We start from the raw sequence: 20,696 nt of genomic DNA on the forward strand, positions 1-20,696 counted from the left end.
CTCAGTAAACAAACTAACACCTTGTGTCAATGACCACTTTTTTTTTCTTTTTTTTTAGGCATTTAAGTATTTTAACTCAAATCTTCTAAACTGAAAAAAAAAAAAATACCTTGGTGTCAGGCTGAGATGTTTTGATTTTGGGGGGTTGGCACCTCTCTAGCATGAAAGCACTTAAACATTGAGGTAAAATCCTCTATCAAAGGAGGAGTTTCTTCCAGTTAAGATGATGACAATAAATTGGTTAGGAAAGGTGTTTTAGCAGGGCTATAAACAACCCTGTAGTTTATCATAGCTCTTTATATATTAGAAATGTACTGATTTACTATTAGACAGGACAGAACATAAGCCCAGAAAAACTTGCTGCAATTAGACCCCAGCACCATGAGATGTGTTTGGCTTTAACCTTTATGTGTGGAGCATTAACTTGAGATTGCACATATCCTAAAGAAAGAAATGATTACATTTATTTATTTTGCTTTGATAGGAGGGAGAAAGAACTCTAAACACTGAATCTTGCTCTGATGAACTTTGCTAGGGAAGACTTCCTGGGTTGCTAGCTCAAGTTTGGCTGGGAACTGCAATGAGACAGTTTTAACATTAATACCTATCGTCATCATGTATAGAGAATGAGCTTGAGAACAGGGTTAGTGAATATGATATTTCTATGTTTCTACTAGATGTCAGTAGGAAATATGAGGCTGAGAGTATTTTCTGTTCAGCTACTCAATTTAGACCATGACTCCCATACAATGCAGTCACAAAAGTGTTCATCCAATTAAACTGAATCAGAGTTACACTTTGCTGTCACTAAAGCCACCAATTCTTTACACTGATTTGTCAAAATTTTGTTTCTCAAAGGAATAAATATTAAAGGCAAAGTACTTACTCTTTGTGGTAACAACTTCTAATCAAAATATCATTTGTAAGATCCTGGAGAAAACAGAGGTACTCTTCTTCAAACACACAAACTGTCAGCATCTTTCTTTAACATATATGGAATACAAATAAGGTTTACAATACCAACTGAAGAGGCAGTAGTTTTAGAGTAATTAAACAAAAGTGCTTAATCTATTTATTAGTCTGCATTTTTTTACTAATAAAGCTTATAAATTGTAAAATGACTAATTGTAAAATGACTAATTTTGACAATTCTGTTTATCAACTCCCAAAATATTCTAATCCATTAATTCCATTTTTCTAAAAGATCTATGCATTTTGTGAATAATCAACTTAAAATGGTTCCAGTGAACAAAGTGTAGGTACCAGAAGATAATTTTAATATTGTTTCTTTATTAATTAGTCTTAACATGTTTAGCTTGCCTACAGTAAAAGGAGTGGCATGATCCATAAAAGCTCTTCCAACTTTCGGATCCCACATTTCTCAAGCAAGTAGCTGAATCCTTTATTCCCAATAGAATCCCTCTACTCACTGCATACAGCCATTGGTAATAGGCTCTTGCATCATGCTTTCAATTTTCCACTAGATTTCTCCTTTAATATTTGATATGAAACTTAGAAATAGTTAAAAGGGACAAACACTTGACCTAGACTTCTTCAAGTTGTAATCTAGAGAAAGTGGCATTTCAGAATCATGACTCCACAATTCATGGTTTTGCCACAAAAATGAAAAGGAGAAAAAAGTAAATAATTTGTTTAATTATCTTTGTATTATCATAATTTATTTCTATTTAGAATACCGGGGGAAATCATCTGATTCCACAACATATCAAAATCACAACTATATTGCATTCCAGCTCATGTGAAATAAGTGTTTTGGGTGTCAATCACTCATGTAAATAATGAATAAGTTTTACTATTGGATGTCATGTTAGCAGAAATGGAAATTAGCTGGTATAACCTGAGAGAAATCATGCAAATACAAAGAAAATTGGAATTTCTGTCAAAATTGAAAATCTTTACAGATTCTATACAAATACAACTGTATGTTCTTTAGGACATGCAAAATACATTTGTGTTTTTTGAAAGAGGACTTGGAAAATCAGATCAAGTCATCAAATAAGAATAGGAGTTTCTCTCGCTAATATTGTTAAATGAAGGTTTTGGTGATTGGAACAAGGACTGAAATAGTACTGTCAAGCACAAGGCTATCACAAATCATGCCTGTGGTTCCTTGGCTGAGCTGTGTAGAAATTCATCGTGGTTTCTGTAAAGGGCATGTGGGCCAAGGAATTATACAAAACTCCTCTATCATGCATGGCTTTGGCTATTGTTGAGGAGCTCTTATTTTTAAGAGCACTAAAATTTCCTAAATCAATCCACCATTCATCTTGAAAATCCAGATGACTAATGGAGTGCAATTTCCAGACAAAGTTTTGCATGGCATTCTACAGTAGTGACCATACACTGAGTGAATAGCACTTTGTCTGGACATTTCTGGGCTCCAAGTTATTATTTGGATGGAATGAAAGACAGTAAAACAACCAAAAAGCAGGAGTTCAGTCAACTAGGAAAGAGCTCTGCTTTCAGAAGAACAGATTTGTGTTGGGATGCACTGTTTCCCACATCACATAGTGTCTCATTTGTGTTTCAGAGAGACCAGTTACTTTAGTTTAGTTCCTGTTTTATTCACAGGTGTCTATTAGGTTCTGATTACCCTATCTAGCCCTGCATGATGGATTTTTCAATTACAACCTTAGTAATTTCTCCTAAGATAGTTGGATATTTTGGTTTTGCTCTTAATTAAGACTCCTCAAAGCCACTGAATCCATTATCCATTTCATTTCTACATAACCAGGACAACTTTTGTGTATGAGCAGTGTTTTCTGCCCTTTTTTTCTTTGTAACTCACGGGGTACACTAACCTCAACTGGCTGCTGAGACAGGTGAGCAGAATGTGGTCTCATATGTGCAACCTCTAAAAATCTGAAAGATTAAAAGCACAGTGAGAAACAGTTATGATTCAAATGATGTGTTTGAAAACAAAATTGTGTAACTTTTAGCATTTATGTCAGTACCTGTGCAAACCTTCTCTCTTTGTGTTGTTGATGCCTGCTGATTTAATTGATGGCCTGCACAGGGAGGAGCTCCTTTTTCTGGAAGGAGGACTATAATACCTATATTTTACAAGAAAAGGTTCATGTGATGTCTTCAAGATCCCAGGGTAAAGCACTGCTTCTTTTCTGTAAAGTAAATGGCATGTTTGTCAAGGAGGTCTCCAAAGTAGGTTTTGTGAACAGTTTTGAAGTGCCTTCTTCCTGTTGTGACTGCCCAAAGGCATGTGGGGCTGCAGGAGGGGAGAAGCAGATGATCTGTGCGCACTAGGACTGTGAACTGGTGTCTGAAACAAAGCATAGAAAGCTGTATTTGAGATAGTCTTTCTTGCAGCTAGAGCCAGCATCAGAGTCCTTGAAGTGAACTTCTAACATGATAGAAAGAGGGGCTGCTCTCTCTTTGTCCTGGGATAGTTGCTCTGACCAGACAATGGGTGACCATTTTCCAACAGTGCCCAGTTTGTCTGTAAGTTAAAGAGCAAAACTGGCAGAAAAATTACACAAGAATTTGCTAAAGACGCTATTTCCTGCAAAGTAGCTCACACAGAAGGAATTTTAAGGAACTGTCTTCAGGCTGGCTCAATTGGTTTTAAGAGGTATAACTGACTTGATCAGTTCTGGGAACCACAGTTAGTGGTTAGTTAGTAAAGCCATCCTGCCACTGTGTTTGAGCTAATTAACCAGTCCTTTATCTAATTTCCTTTTCCTTCCTTCTCTTTACTAATATTAAAATAAATTAGAGATTTCTAGTAACAAGTAGTCTTGGGAAATTACAGAAATCCCATTTTCCTTGTCAGGGATGAGAGAGGGAGAACAGGAGACTTTTTTCTTCCTTGGACATTGTGTATTATTGCCTATGGAACTGATGACTCAATGGCAGTCTCACAGTCTTCCTTCCATGGTATCTTCTGTTCTCTCTCCTTCTGTGCCTGTGCAGGTGTGAGCACAGCATCATCTCATGAGTTTGAAGACAAACAGAGACACTGCTTTCCTCCCAAATACCACAGGTGAAACTATGATCTATTGTTTTGCTATTCATTTCACTGGAGAAAGATTTTGCAAAACAAAATAATGCACATTTGAACTGGATTAAGTTTGTAAACAGTATCATTGGAAATCTAGTGGTAAAGCCACTATGATTCTCAGATTATAGAAAGTCTTACAATATAAATATAGTCTGCTGAGGAATTTTTGCCTGGGAGAGATGCTGGACTATGGTAGGATGAAATGTTTTGCAGGAATTTTTTGAGGTGAGGTCCACTGCAGAATTTGGTGAAGAACAAGTCTACTCACATGATTATGGGGTTGTCCAGTTTCTGGTATCTGGCAGAATATATAGAAATAGGATTAGTTACTTTAGGGTCTTGGTTTTACCAATAAGTAATGTTCTAAAATTCAGGGAATACTGTAAAACAATACAAAGTGTGGGAATATACAGGAAAATATTGGAATTTGATTCTCTTGAAAACCCTGTGTTCTCTTGAACACATTTTGGTCACATACACACAGCCATAACGTGAGTACCTGCCACTGTAGGCCATGCAGGGATAGAAATGCTTCAGTGGGAGGACACGTGCCAGGTGGCCAAACTGAGAGTGGAATATTATCTCTGCTTGACTAGATTACAAAAAGCCACACAGAACAAACCTGCACGTAACTGCTGTACTACAGGCACTTCCCTCACCACAGAGCACAGCTAACTAAGGAGAAAATGGGCTTTTTCATGTGGCTCAATGCCACCTGTAACAGGTCTTACGCTGTCAGAATATCACATACATTCTGCTGGTTTGGGGAAATACTTCTGCACTTTACTGGTGAGGCAGGAAGACCACGTACAAGATCCTTCTTGTATTTCTCAAGAGTTTGAATTAATCTGTCTCTTTTCTGCTTGCTTTCAGGTCCTTGCCTGTACATGTAAACATGAAAATATAATCTGTTCCCGTTAAATCAATGATCAGGTCATAGAGTATCACTCTTCATTTTTCTTTTTGGCCACTAAAGACTATTATATTCTCCTCTTAATACCAAGTAGCAAACAGAGAAGGCAATCATTCTACCTTTTGCAGCTGATTCTTGCTGCTTCTGTGCTCAGCTCTGAATTTGAAACCAGTATGAGCCAGGACTCCTTTATATCACTTACACAGTCAGTAATGAACTGGAGGGGCAAGAGAGCATGGTAACATTTTGTTCTCACCCTGTGCATCCTTTCCCCTATCCTAGACAGAAGCTGAGACAGGTCAAAACAGAAGAACCGGGGCAGCTGAGTAAGGATTCGAGTCTATGTGCTAAGGGTTGAGTCAGGCCAAAGTCAGGCTGCTACTGTGGTCTGTGCAGGCTGCAATCCCAAGAAAGTCCCCATTCTGCACTGGTCAAACTCAGGCTGAGAAGAGTAAAGTGAGCCTTTTGTTAGTGCCTCACACACAAAATGAACAGAAATAGACTCAGCCCTTTGGCACTGCCACAGAAGCTGTGGATGGCCCAATCCTGAAGTGTCCAAGGTCAGGTTGGGTAGGGCTCCAAGCAACCTGATCTAATGCAAGGTGTCCCTGCCAACAGCACGGGGATTAGAACCTGATGATTTTAAGGTCCCCTTCAACCTGAACCATTCAATGATTTCATGACCTTCTGATCTTTCTGAAAATAGAGTAAGAGTGAGAGTAGAAAGAAGAACACTTATTCTTATAAGTGATAACAAACCAAATAACATATTATAGAATTTAATATGTAATATATTTTATATTAAGTATTATAAAATAATAAGAAGAAAATACAGGTCTAGGAAGCAGATATGAATTACCCAAGACTAAAGAAGTCCAGAGGGACGTATGTATGTATAATGCAAGTCTTCTCACAATTTACCATCCTTTGTCAGAACCTTACTCTTAACAATGCAAACAGGAATGACACATGACCAAAATTTTCAATTCTTTTTACCTGCTGTGTTCCATCCATGCACAGCTCTGAGAGAAGGCATATGTTGATGGGCAACAATATATTTCTTTTTGTAGAGAGATGTTTAAAAAAATACCCTCCCCTCCTTCCAGTTCTAGCTGAAACTAGGGGTCACACAAAATACTGATAATGTTCACTGAGGTCCTGTGAACTGTATATGATGCTTTGAGTTGAAAATGCAGCTCTGTCAGAATTTCCTCATCCTATGGAGCTCTGGCACATGGCAGCATATGCCAATACTGCCGGGCAGGCCAGCAAAGAAATGTGTTCTGCTTCCTCTCCTTTGGTTGCAGCTTTAGTGGCTACTCAAAGATGTAATTCTAGAGAGCTGGAAAGGCTTCAGGAGGGCTGGTGAAATGTGGCTTCTGAAATGTGATGATGCTGAGATTAATAATGACCTATTCCTGTCAAAATTCACAACTGGTTCATGATCAGCCCAGGGTCCCCTTACACTGCTACTGTGGTAAGAGACTAAAACTTGCCCTCACAATATGTAGCAAATTTTTTGCTAATAAGAAGCAGCAACTCCTCCTCTGAAGGGTTGTAATTGCAGGCCGTCTCACTAACAGTGTCAGAGAACACCTGAAACCTGGCAAAGCAGTACTTACTAAAGATGTTTTTTTTGAAGGGGGAGATGCACTGACCTCTATTTAGTATTGAAAATTTCTTAATTAACAGGAGGGTTACCTGGTGTTAGTTTTACAGTACTATTTCTTTTGGAAAAGAAACAGCTGAAACTTTTTTAAAAACAAAACAGAACAGTTATATACTTCTCTAAATGGGTGTCTCCTCCAAAGTTTGTGAGGGGTCTTATATGAGGCATGTCATCACACAGTCTCAGATGGCCTCAAGGCTGTGTCCTTTCCATCAAAAAAAACAGACTTCACTGACAGCAAAAACCAATATATAGTCTCCTGAGGCATGTAATCTGACTTTCCAGTCTTGCATAGACATGAATTCATAGCATCATCCTATTAAGAAAAACATGTTGACAAAGCTAAATCCTATTTGGATGACTGAGAAGCAGGATTATACAACTCACTGGAACAAATAACAAAATGTACTTGCTCAATCGTGCTCATGCAGAGATTAATACATTCCCCGTTTATCTTGGTTTTCATGGGCCCCAATCAAAGGAACCCCCCCATTTTGATTAAAGACTTTTCAATCTGCAGTCATGTGAAAAATAGCAGGAGAAGCAGCTTGTGTGGTGTCTGTGCAACAGTGGCACCAGTCAGGGTACCAGGTTTCTTTCAGGACTGTGCCAATGGCTTGGGGGGGCCTTAGGAGAAAGTGACATCTGTGCCACTTCTCCCTTCTGTGTGGGCACAGGTGAGGCAGGACAACTGAGCCTCCAGCAAGCCTTGCCAAGGGCAAAACATAAAATGCTCAAAACATAAAATGGTCAAAGAGCCACAGGTTTTAAACAGCTTTTGTCTAGTATTTCACTGATATTTTGACTATAAATATGGGTTATAAACCTTCCACATGGCAGCAAGCCTATTCAAATATGTCCTGTTCCAGTGCATTATAGTTTTATGTTGTGAGGAGCTAGCAAAAGCTCCTGGGCAGAATGTCTCATAGCAGCTCTCCCTCCCCTTTCCTGATAGTTGCACGTGCTGGGTTTTGTATGTGCCACAACCAGGTGAGGCTGACTGAGGGGTCCTCCAGCACTTCCTGGTTTGCTGACATGTCTGCTAAGCCATTTACTTGCCTAAACACTTTCCAGCCCTGCTCTCCAGTTTCTCTGTAGGAGAAAACCACCACCTGCCCATTATGCCTTTCTCCAAATGCTTTTTAAAAACAGCAATGAACAAGAACAAAATAGAAAATAGCATGCAAACTTTACATGATGCTTGGGGTTTTTTTCTTTTTCTTTAAAAAAAAAAAAAAAAAGCAAAAATTAGCCCTCTCTCACCTTCTGATCTTATGTCTTAGCTGAAGAGTTTAAGAACTCCCTGAACTGCTTCCCTGGGTATAGAATCATGTAGTGTGGCTGGTGCAGGAGTTATTTAGGAAAATGTATTCAACAACCTTTCTCTTAAGCTCATTTGCTTTCTAATTTATTGTCCTGCCTACCATGGCAGGCAATAATTTATCAGTACTAGAGTACAATTTCACTGGTACTTGTACTGGTATCTATACTTGTCAGTGTGACAAAAGTAGAGAAAATGAAAGGGATTTGGTTGTAATCTGGTTCCTGTAAACCACAGGAAGATCAGATACTACAGCTCCCACTCTGTTTTCCTGGCAGTTCTTGTTGCTAGCTGTTTGATAAAACACCTTGTCTTTCCTTTGCTGCTGTGTGGAAGTCCTGTGTACAAAATGAATGGACACAAACTTTCCCGATATAGTAGAAGCAGCTTAGCTGATAATATTGGTTGATCTGAAGGAAACAAAATAAATCTGGGTGGTTTTTTTTTTTTAATCTAGTATCTGTTAGTTCTACTTGTCTTTATCTTACATAGAAGGGTCGTTAAACACCTTAGATTGCATGCACAGCTGCCTCTTAAAAGAGGTTATTTTTGGGTCTAAGGCAGAACATTATGGCCCAAGTATGAACATAGGATATAAAACCAGAAGAGGCTTCCCTTAAGTTGTTTACCAGATGTTACAAAACTCAGTGATTATAGTTAGAAATAGAATCCACACCTTGGCTCATGTCTTCATTCTTGACTCAGAGTGGGAGTTCTTGTTTAATTCCTACCAAGAGTTTTAAAACAGTTGGCTGATGTTTAATTCCTGATGACTTTTGAAACAACAAGGAAGTTTCAAAGGACTGTGGGGAAAAGAGAAGAACAAAAGTGGTAAACAAACTCCAGGCTAGTATCAGTCCTGAGCATAACAACTGGAAGGCTGTTATAGGACTCATTTGAAGTAAGTACTATGAGCAGCACCAGTCAAAAAGGTTAAACACAGAACCATGCTAACTAGATAAGAAAAAAGAGATTTTGATTGCGGTTGTGTGAGATAAAGGTGCTTGTTCAGAAGACTTCTGTAAGCTCCCTGACTTTGTTCTGCATGTTCTGTATGGCATTTTGACTAAGAAATTAGAATAAAATTACAGGTGTTTACAAAATGGTAAACTGGGAGATCTGAAAACAGAATTAACTGGTGTTTCTAAGGCAAGGATCACTTTTGATATTGTAATATTAAATTATTTCTTTCATTTATCTGAAAGAAAACAAAATCATTTCTCATAAAACTTGAATAACTACAGTTTGGGAACTCATGAATAATAAAGAGGTGGTTTACTGTAAGAAAGTGATATGCATTGCTCAGTGATGTAGATGTAGGGAAGCAGCATACTTTTCAGCATGGATAATGGAATATCTCCACTGTAAAAAGGCAGGCTCTTACCTAAAGGAGGAGAGTCTTATCTGGGAATCAATGTCACTAATAAAACATCCATACCTTCTTCTAGACAAACATCTGCCTGTAATTTCCCACAGCGATAGTGGAGCTGAAATTAGTGTAATACCGCTGCCCATAAAGAGTGGAAACCTCAAGAGTAAGTACAGGGAGTCTTTACTTCTACTTCCTCAACAGTTGCTGCTAGAATTATACATCCTACTTTAAAACTTTACTTCTCAAGAAGCATTTACAAATTGGGAAGGATACAGAGAAGATCCATAAGTATGATGAGCTCTGGAAAACACTCTCCAAAGAGTCAGATTTAAGGAGCTGAATATATTTAATTATGCAAAAGGATGGTTAAGAAGTAACTTTATTCCTGGTTGGGCTACCTATAGACAGCACAGAAATTAAACAATACAAATGCATCCTAAAGGAGAGGTATATATTCCTCATTGCAAGGTAAATTAGCCTTTGGAACACTTTAATGAGAAGTGGGATGTAAATAAACAAGGTTTGGACATCTGAACCTGTTCTCCACAACTCAAAAACAGCAATGAATGCAGAGAAGACTTAGGGAAATCACAGGCTATATAACTACAGCAGTTCATTCTTGCTGTGTCTGTGAAACTCAGAGATACGTGTCAATCATCACAGATCACCTATCAACTTCTCCAAAACATCATTTTTTTCTCAGTTTTGCTGCTGTTTTTAATTGATGTAATATTAGATTTTTGTCCAGTGCAATACACAGGGATACAAGGAGAGTTACTCATGAAGTTCACATCTATGGTGCTGTAGTCTGCACTGCTAACAGTTTGTCTGGTGGGGGAACTGCTTATTTTGTCATTTCAGTGCAAAGATGATCTCTTCAGCAGAAACCAGTGGTAAGTGAAGCTAAAATGCTTATATTTGACTTCAGAGGCTCTTTTCTTAGCTAGCTGTCCTTACAAAAAGCCTATGTTGGCACATTAAGGTACAGGATATAGGTGTTTTTTTAAGCTCCAAGGTTTGGTTCAGCATGATTTTTTTTTCAGCAATATTTAAATGCTACAGTGCTATCAGGTGAGCAGACAACAGCAGTTTTAAAGGGGAGGAAACCCCAGAAAAAGCAAGGAAACATTTCTAAGTGACACTGCCTGTTGTTCTTTGCCATATTGTTTTCTAAGCATGTGCCAAATTCTGCACCTTTTACTACTGTGAGTGCTCATGTTGACATTAATAGGAATTTCCCCAGGAGGAAGGCAAAAAGTAATCAGCTCTCCACAAAAGACCACCCATTCCAGCATTTCTGAATTCCTTGAAACCTTTGGCCATAACCCATATCTGCTCTCATTGGTTCTGCCCTACTAACACATTCATGGCTCTCAATGGAGCTGACAGCATGTGACACAATTTCTGTGTAGATCTCACCAAAATTAGGAGAGAGCACACGCTTTTCTTATTTGAACAAATACAAGATTTGACATTTGTTTTACTTATGTAGGGAAAGTGTTTGTTTTCTTTTTTTTAATCTTTTAGTAAGTATAAGTAAATAACTCAAGGATGTGGTGTACAAGAGAAATGTCAAGATGCTTCACCCCTGTTTAAAGTACTGACTGATTGCTACTTTCCCCTTTGCCAGCAAAAGACAAAGTCAGTGCACAATGGATGTGACAAGACTCCTGTTCTCTACATCCTCCAATAGCTCCCACTACACTCTTCCTCCTTTTTTAAATAGCCCTTTCAACAGCACAGACTCTGAAATTGATGGGAAGGATGGTTTGGTGATTAAAATACTATAGTAGGACTTAGAAAACCATCCCTTAATTCCCAGCTCCAGAGTGATCACATGTATGTTAATTAATCTCTGGTGTCTTAATTTGTTCCCTGTAAATGAGGATGATAACACTCATCTACTCTGCTCCAACTGGTGCATCATTTTGGGCAGATAATCCCAGAAGATGATCTTGAAATGTGCAGTGGGACTGTGAAGGAGCTCAGATCCCAAATGGAGTTTCGAGCATAGTGTAGGATTAGTAGTGTGACAAGAAGAATTTATGAACTAGACAAGTTGTTTAATCATGGATAACAGCTGAATGATGCAGTAGTCATACATTTGATAGTCCCTTCATTGCAGCTCTCTTTGAGGGTGGTATAGACATTTATTTTTTACAGACTGCAAAACTTTCTATTAAAAACCAGCTCACTAATGCTCCATAAACCTGCAACGATAGAAAATTGATGTTTGCCTATACAAACACATTAATTTTCACTGATTGCCAAATGATTTGTTCAATTGCCCAAGATTCATCACAGCTAAGATTCCTCATCTGTAAGGATAAAATCATGTTTATGTAGTTGTTCACATTATATATCATATGTATATTCTGTTCACAGAAACTGAGGAGAAAATTCTGGAATTTTGTATGTCTCTGAACTGTCAGGAGAAACAGCTTGTTCTTTTTCACAGGTGTTATGGGCTTGAAAATCACAAAGCAACTTCATTTCCAACTGGCTAAAACCTGAATGGAAATTGTTATTTTGACTAATGTCTGTCTCATGCAGAGAATTATAAAGGGAAAAACACAGATTATAAAAAAGACCAGTATGTGCCACATCAAACCACTTAAATACTCTGCTGGTACATGGAAAAATAAAATTCCTCTTAAAGAAAGCTATTATTCCTTTTTCCAATTACTAAAGCATATGTTTCTGCACACATTTGTTTGTGTGTTTGGGTTTCATATTTATAAAAATGAGTCATGACATATGAAGCAATTATATGATCAACACTTCCCAAAAGGTTGGGAAAACTTTCATGCAAACAAGAAACAGTCACATGGCTTCATGCACTTACATAAAATATAACTTGTAATTCCTTTCAGGTAAATGTATATCCAGTACTCTTAGAAGTCCAGGGAACTGTGTAAAACATACAGTACCTTAAAAAGCTGACCTTGCCATCGTTAGGTAGTTGACCTTGGTAATCAAATTATAGCTCAGCAGAGAAGAGAAGGAATGCCTTTGTCTTAAGACCAAGGTTGTGGACACCTGAAAGTGTGTTCAGAGAGACAAATTTACCTTGGGTCCCTCTTCAGGAGATTCTTTAGGTTAGGTAGAGTGACCTGACCACTTCCTAGCACAGCTTCACCATTCTGGTGTGTGTTTTTCTGGACTGATACCCAGTACTCTGCTAATGGAAGCAGAGCAGATACTACAAAACTAGAATAAAAAAAAAATACATGAGAGCAGCCCTTGGTGGACACACTCTCACTTCTGGAAGGAGAGAGTAGGAAGAGAATTAGGGCAGGGTGCCTTGGGCCACTATACTTCCTGTATTGATGGACTGTGGTGGAGTCAAAGGGCTGAACCTTTGTAAGAAGTTTCCAGAACTGCAGGATTAACTAATGTTTTGGGTGGCTCCTTCTCTTGTATGAGTTGTAGGTTACCTTTATGGATCTCCTGTTTAGAGTTGGTTTGGATTAGTCTTTCATGAGTGCCTTTTCCTAGTTTTCTGCCAGCTCATCTGGGACAGCATTATATGTACATCAGCCAAGGTCTCTGCTCCCCTTACTGAGCTAATCAGCCTCAGGAGATCTGACTCAAGCTTGGGCTCTGTGAATCTGGGGCAGAACATCATTGTAACATGGAAATGAGGGTTAGAAGAGACTTCTAGAGCTGTCTTATGCTTTCAGGGTCCAAAAATCTTATTCAACTGCTTAATATTAATTGTTAATCATTAATCCTTAATAACTGAGAAATTTAAAGGACCTTCAGGATGCTACAGCTAAGTTTAAGTCTCAGGCTTAGTGCTGTATAACTAAATAAAGCACTGATTTCAAACAAAATTACACTGACTTTTCTCCTTTGTTCAGATAGAAACAATGCCTCATAACATTTTTATTTTGCCCCAGAACTTTCACATTTCCATTGGAACATGAATTCTTCTTTTTGATCCCTGAGACACTCTTCTGAAACCTTGTCACTGGTTCCTTCAGCAGCACACCTTATCCTCTTTTCATACTCATTAGATGTTCTTTCTAGGAAATGTGCCTTCTGCTGAGAGTAAGAAATGTAAACATCCTCCTACACAGACACTTGGAATGGCCAAGGAATTCCTGTTTTCACAATGCTTTCACAAATCACGCTGTTCTCATGACTCTTAAAACACCTCTGTATAATTTTATCTCCACAAGAACACTTGTGATGATGAACTGTATCTCTCTTATCCCTGACCTCTGCTGCATCTCCAGCTGATATACCTATTCTTAAGGCATGGGACAGACACATGTTTTTTCCGTTATTTAAGGGAAGCTGAAAAATGGCCCATGATTTTTTGCATAAGAACATTAGAGATGCGGTTTTACAGCTACCACAAAGCCAGCCCTGTGTTGGAGAGAAGTGACTGCTTAGGAAGCTTTATCTTAACTGTTTCTCCCTAGCTTTTGTCATAAGTCTGTGCAATTTCAAGAGCATTTTGAATGTTAATTTGACATTAAAGAGACGCAACTATTATTTCACGAGTATTTCACAATTATTTCATCCAGTGATACAAACTGTGGGAATGGTGCAAAGGTTTTACAGAGGAGGTTCAGACTGGACATGAAGAAGGATTTATTTCCCAATATGGTGGTCAAACACTGTAACAGGCTTCCCAGAGAGGTGGTTGATGCCCCAAGCTCATCAGTGTTTAAGAGGCATTTGAACAATCTCTTCTTCACAGGTTTTAACTTTTGATCAGCCCTGAATTGGTCAAGCAGTTGAACTGGGTGATCATTGTAGGTCCCTTCCAGCTGACCTATTTCTATTTCTATTTCTATTTCTATTTCTATTTCTATTTCTATTTCTATTTCTATTTCTATTTCTATTTCTATTTCTATTTCTATTTCTATTTCTATTTCTATTTCTATTTCTATTTCTATTTCTATTTCTATTTCTATTTCTATTTCTATCTCTATTCTTCTATTTCATTGTATTGTATTGTATTGTATTGTATTGTATTGTATTGTATTCTATTCTATTCTATTCTATTCTGTTCTGTTCTTTCCTATTCCTATTCCTATTCCTATTCCTATTCCTATTCCTATTCCTATTCCTATTCCTATTCTTTCTATTTCTATTTTATTCTCACAAATTGATGAATGTTGGTACTTGCTATTCTTTACAAACCATACTTAAAAGCCATTAGAAGAATTTTTATATGAAAATAATCAGCTAATTCAATGATACTCTTACCCATTGTAATATTAATAACTTCATGAAATCTAGAAGTGCGGAAAGCCCAATGAAGCAAGAAATTTTAAACACTGTCCTTGTAAAGCTTAGAACTGAAAATCCAAAATACACCTGAACACATTCAGAAGAAAGTCCTATCCACTGCACATCTCACACTTTATCTGTACAGTTCTGAATCTGCAGTGCAATGCTACAGATGCCTTGTGAAATGATACAGTTTATTTATAGGAAATATTAGAAAATTCTTTACAATGTTTTATCTGCTGTGCATTTATTCTTAAAATGAAACCAAGTGTTGTACTCTGTATTTTCTTCTGGCTTCTCAGAACTAATCTTTCGTAGCTGTTTCAGTCCTTCTGTTTAGTTTTACAGATTTTTTGTGTATCTCCATCACTATCATCACCAAGTGACCTGAATTTTCTTTTCAGCCTACTACTGAAATGTGTGGTATCCAACATAGATCACACATTTGGAAAAATCCAACACAGTTCACACATTTGCAAAACAAGGCTATACCTAACTGAGTGTATGGATTGAGAACAGATAAGAAAATGTATGGCTTCAGAATGTGTACCTGTCAATGTTCTAATAAATGTCAAGGTTTTAAAAGCACTCCACATTTAGTAACTAGCAAAATTAATAGTGGGAGATGATTGTGGGAGAAAATTGTACATGAAAAGAAAAAAATGCTGTAATCTTGTACGAAGCAGGAAATTAGTTCTGTCCTTCCATTATTCTACTAGGCTGGCAAAACAGACTTAATTAATTTTGTTTATGTAAATGATATTTGATTATGCAAATAATCAACAGAAACCTATTTTTGTCATTTTATACTGCTCAAATGATTTGCACATCAACCCCAAGAACAGCAACTGTACCTCCATTGTGTTACTGCCCTACTTAACACTTCAGAACACAGAAGTTCTGATTCACATTTTCTTGGTGACTTCTAAATTTTGAGTTTTATTCTTTGAGGAATAAAATTTGTTTTGCCAAGGCAGACATTTCTGGAGTTAACCTGTCAGAAAAAGGACTTAGCTCATACGTAGTATCTTTTAGTGAAGATTAATATTAAACTACAAAGGTGATTTGCATTTCCCCAGTGGTCTATGGACAAAAATTATAATGGGTCCTCACTTTCTCTTACTGGGAGTATCATGTTATGGTTTCTATGATCATCAGGCAGCTTGTACTCAGTGTGGGCTTCTAAATTAACAGAAACTGCACAAAACAGGTCAGTTATGCTTAGCTCTGTAAGATGAATATCTTCCTAAGAAAGCATTTTAAGAAACACAGATAGTGTTTCTCTCTGATACATCCTCTGGGAACGCTTGTTATCGCGGCAAACCCAGCTGAACAAATGCTGTGTCCTCTTGATATTCTCAAGGAGGTGGGATTCTACTCCTCATGCATTTCTGTGAAAGGTTCATCCCTCTGTCAAACTAATGTTCTCTGAAAACTTTCTATGGCATTTCTTTCTATTATTAGAGCACTGTTTAATCACTGTAAAAGTGATTAATACAAAATATTAATCTTAAAATTATTATATAAAAGACAGCTCTAAAAGAAAAAAAGGAAAACACTGGTGAGCATGAGGAGTTAAAAAAACAAAGTTAAGGAAGTTTTGATTGTAATGTGTTATGATCTTGAACTTGTTCTCTTGCTCTTGTCTAATGAGGATCTCATATGATACATTTTTCTGGCTCTTTGTGGGCAAGGGTTATGTTTGCCTTCTTGGCTTGTGTGTATCTTGCTGGAACAACTGTATCTCACCATTGCCTCTGAGCTATCTTCTCTTCCAAGTGCATTATGCCATGCTCAGAGCAACAGCCCTCTTCAGGTCTCAGATACATGATTCCCACTATGCATGCACTATGGAAAAACGGGAGCTTCCATTTTCCCAGCTTTTGAATTTCATTTTAAAACAGGAGGTGTCTGTGTAGGAAGTGTGTGTGCTGCCTTGCACGTAACTTTATCACTTTTATAATGATTAAAGATAAGATAGAATAGAGATAAGGAGAATATGCCTCACAACCTGGTGAATGAGGGAAACCAAACACATTCCAAAGTGAAGGCTGTGTTTCCAGGGAAAGGTATGAACAGGTTCCTTTTCATCAATCTTCCTTCCTATTCCAAAAGGGAAGCACAGGAGGGACTCTGCCTTGACATTGGGTCCTGCAGGCTTCAGCCAAGAGGTGGCGTTAAGGTGCAGTGCAACGTTCTCTTACTAAACCCCCATTTATTCCTCAAAACCTGTTTCAGCGGTCGTGTGCCCGATGTCCAGAGACACACGGAGCCATTAGGGAAATAAAAAATACAGCGTAGAATAGCAAGGAATTCAAAGGACCGGAGGCCTGAATTTGGACTGGGAAACGAAATCAATTTATGACTCCAACAGCCTTGCTTGCAGTAGGTGTTTCAGGCAGTGCCACCTCTGCAGGTTAGCTTGTATCTGTGCAAACAGGAACCGAGTGCTGGCTACAATTAAGTTAGATACTAGATTAGATACAAGATACTATTATCTTAACCCTGACAATGCATATTTTCAGCACATATATGCCTTTTCAGAACACCTTTATCGTAAAAAAGACAAGTATTTCCAAACCAAACAAATGGAGGCAGACCTATTTTCAAAGCAAACCAAAATAAAACTACTCACATTTAACACTGGTATGCAAACTCTTTGGTGCAGATGAATCAACAGCAGCTGTATTAACAAAAAGTAGGTTCAGTCCAATAAAACACTAACATCACAAATGATCATAGCAAAATGGGTAGAGATGAAATTGATAATCCTAAAGTGTTAAATTTCCTATGGGGAATATTACTGCATAATATTAGCATTATTAATACCTCAGATCTACTGACCACCAAATCCTAATTTTTCCCTACTGATGAACACCATTTTCTTCTATTTATCTTTGTCTGTGATTACTTCTCAAAATCCAGCATAGGTTAAATGCTGTGAAATTAATTAAGACCAACTACAGCTGCAATGATACTATTTGAGGATATGACTCCTTGTCTCTAGACACATAAAAGCATAAGTGCTTCAGCAGTGCTGTTACTGGTTCAATATCAAATCTGGATCTGATTTTTGTGGCTTTCACCCCTGTCTACTTATGTATATATATTAGAGCCAGTATGGCTACATTTATTGACCTTCATTTTAATTTACAATTTAAGAAAAGCTGAACTAATTTTGTATTGGCATTTACTGCTACCCAGAAAGTTTATATTTCATGGATGAGTATGCAGCTGCTGTCAGGGAGGGGAAACTGCCAACTGATGCTCCAAGATGTGATTCAAGATGTCCCAAGGTTCAAAGTCATCAGTTTCTCATCATCTTCCTAGCAAAAGGAGCTATTTCATTACGCAATTACAGACAGTTTTGCACACCACATCTTCAGTTATGTGGTCATGTGGTTTTCATTGTAAAAGATTAAATAGAGTAAGCTTCGAGGAATCAAGGATTCCTCAGCCTTCATTACATCCTGTGTCCATACAGGAGATATTAAGGATGGTAATGGAGCTCTATGTCAGATTGCATATCCCTGGGTATAACTGAGGTATGTGAGGAAATAGTATTTCTGACTGTGGAGGGAAAAGCAATCTCCCAGAAGCTCAATATTCCAGTTGCATTTGAAGGACACTGACTTCATTTCCATCTTTTACTTTTGTGATTGCTACCAAATGTCAAAGCAAATTGTAGTTTGTACAAGTGCTCTGAAGTTTTGAACATGCGGGGCTAGCCACTGTCTGGAGTCATGCCAAGCAGGTTGTAGTTTAAAAAGCAGATGCATTTCAAATAGATTGGAGAATATTTGGAAGGATACTGGAGAAGGCCTTTATACCCTGACCAGATTTTTCAGAAGCACAAAATTCTGTAATCTCTTGTAAAGCTGTACAGAACAGGTGGCAAAACAGCATTTCACAGCATCAGGTATGTACAAAAGAGAACCTTGATATCCTTGCAATATTGCAGGTTTTGATATGTATGCAAAAGTTAGCTCTGCAAGGAAAACCTGTGTGAATGATGAAGGATTATGAGCGTTTTAAGATTAAAGGTTCCAAATCTGGCTTTTGAGAAATGTAAATTCAGATCGTGAAACACCTAAGAATGAGAAATTTTAGCCACTGGAAATTTTGATTAGCACCTACTGTGAGAAGCTCTTTCCAGTTTGACTGAATTCTGCTGCAGAGGAGCAGGCCTGACATTTGAAAAAAGAATTTAAACCTGCTTGGGAACAAAGCACTTGGCTCCTTTTTTACTAAGAATATCTTTTGTGTAGCTTCTTCTGAGCTGTAAGAATGTAATTGACAAAAAGTCTGCAAAACACCTCTCTTGCTTTCTTTTTATTTTTGACCTTCATTCCCTCCTTTAGACTTCACCAGTTGAGAATAAACTTTCAATTATATAAGGCAGTGTTTGCTGCTCTTAATTAGTCCTGATGCTTCTGTATATTTATAAATAAAGCTCTAGGACGCGAATTCTAAGTTCCTAGAGTTCACTGTTTCTGTGACATTAGTCACGAAAAAGCAAAAGTCACTTGAGTACAAAGTACACAGCAGCAATCCAGCTTCCAGCTCCTAATATTAGTGGGATGGTCATGAACTGTAGCATGGTGGAGGTCATGAAACTTTCAGAGTGATTCTGACGCCGCAATGAAAAGATGCACTGTATTTGAGCAGGGTAGTTTAAGATAGAGCTTTTGGCACTGCAAATTGACAAAGGGATTGGTCTCCTGGCAAAAAAAACCCACAGCAGCAATCTCATCTATTGTTCAATAGTTCTGTGTTATAAAGCTCACTGCATGTGGTCAGTGAATTTTTTGGTCAGAAAGCCTTTGGAGCCCAAGGGTTGGAAGTCTTGCAGGAACCTAATTACAGCTATGGCCATTCAACTCCACCTGTTTCATCTGCACCTGAGGCACCTGGAAGTTTACACAGCTCCAGACAATTGATGGAGGCCATTTAAAAAAATAATTCTGAATGTTCTTTCTAGTCGTTTCCAGCTATTTGCAGGAGAGAGAGCATTTGAAGAGCCCTCAGCAGCATGACTACATGTCATTAGTGGAACTTCCCTCTAGGTTACTTAGCACTGATACTGTAACTTTCTAAACATCACAAACTGCCACCCCACTGTTACTCTTCAGTAGTTTCTCCCAATTAAACAAGTACCTGCCCTAGTTCTCCTTTTACCTTTCCTGTTAGTTCACTGCCATATACACGTAAACAGAAACTACGAATAAAATAAGACAGGGGAATTAGATAGTATTCCTCTTCCTAATAGGAACTTGTCATTTTGTGGAACAGTTTCTCTCCATAGACTTTACATCTTTCAACAGTTGGAATTCTCCCAAGCTTCTCCCAAGACAAGGTCACGGTTCCAACTGACTGTTCTACATCTCTTAGGGCACATCATTTTATGCCTCACTTTTAAATCCTCCTACTCCTGTTGAGTTGGTGACAGAGGGAGGAAAGAAAGGGGAAGAAATTAGGCAGCTAGCCAAAAATAGGGGCAACAAACATATCCTTGGCTGATTTTACCTTTTACCTACGTAGATATTGTCATAATTAAAGACTGTACACACCTTTGGCAGACATCAATTTCTTGAAATGAGCAGCTGTGTGGTCTTGAATGATGTACTGATTGGAGAGCTTGCAGGAAGGTCCAGGATAAAAAGCTGCGAGAGAAAAAAACCCCGAGTTTTTCAGTGAGACGAGAAATGTCTCAGGTAATAATAGTTCTGAAAGTACTGTAATATTTATCCTCACCTATTTGCAATAACATCAAGTCAGTGTTCATTCTTTTATTTCAAAAAGAATAGCACAGAATGTAACATGAACAAGTGGCAGATTATTCCCGGTTTTCATGTTCTTGAGTACCTGAAAATTATGGCTTGCATTAAGTAATGCATGAGCCTTTGATATTGTTGAACTCTGGAGAATAACAGAGGATCTCACTGTTTAATATCTGATATAATAAAAAGCATTTGCCTTCTGAAAGATTTAACACTAGAGAGTGTTAAATAACAGTAGAGACCATCAACACTATTTTTAATACCAGTAGTGTTATTAGATAATATTACAAAATACTGAAAAATACACATTCGTGTCTCACCTCTTGGTGATACCAGACCTTACTTGAGCACTCTGTAG

At 37.9% G+C, this 20,696-nt stretch overlaps 1 pseudogene; it reads right to left on the reverse strand.

Annotated features, from left to right (window-relative positions):
• Positions 1 to 467: 467 nt before the first annotated feature.
• The window catches only part of LOC111926588 (spermatogenesis-associated protein 7 homolog), a 35,390-nt pseudogene continuing 15,161 nt past the window's right edge, over positions 468 to 20,696 (reverse strand).

Source organism: Cyanistes caeruleus, chromosome 2 (genome assembly GCF_971803275.1).
Source record: "Cyanistes caeruleus chromosome 2, bCyaCae1.hap1.1, whole genome shotgun sequence".
Lineage (NCBI taxonomy): Eukaryota > Metazoa > Chordata > Aves > Passeriformes > Paridae > Cyanistes > Cyanistes caeruleus.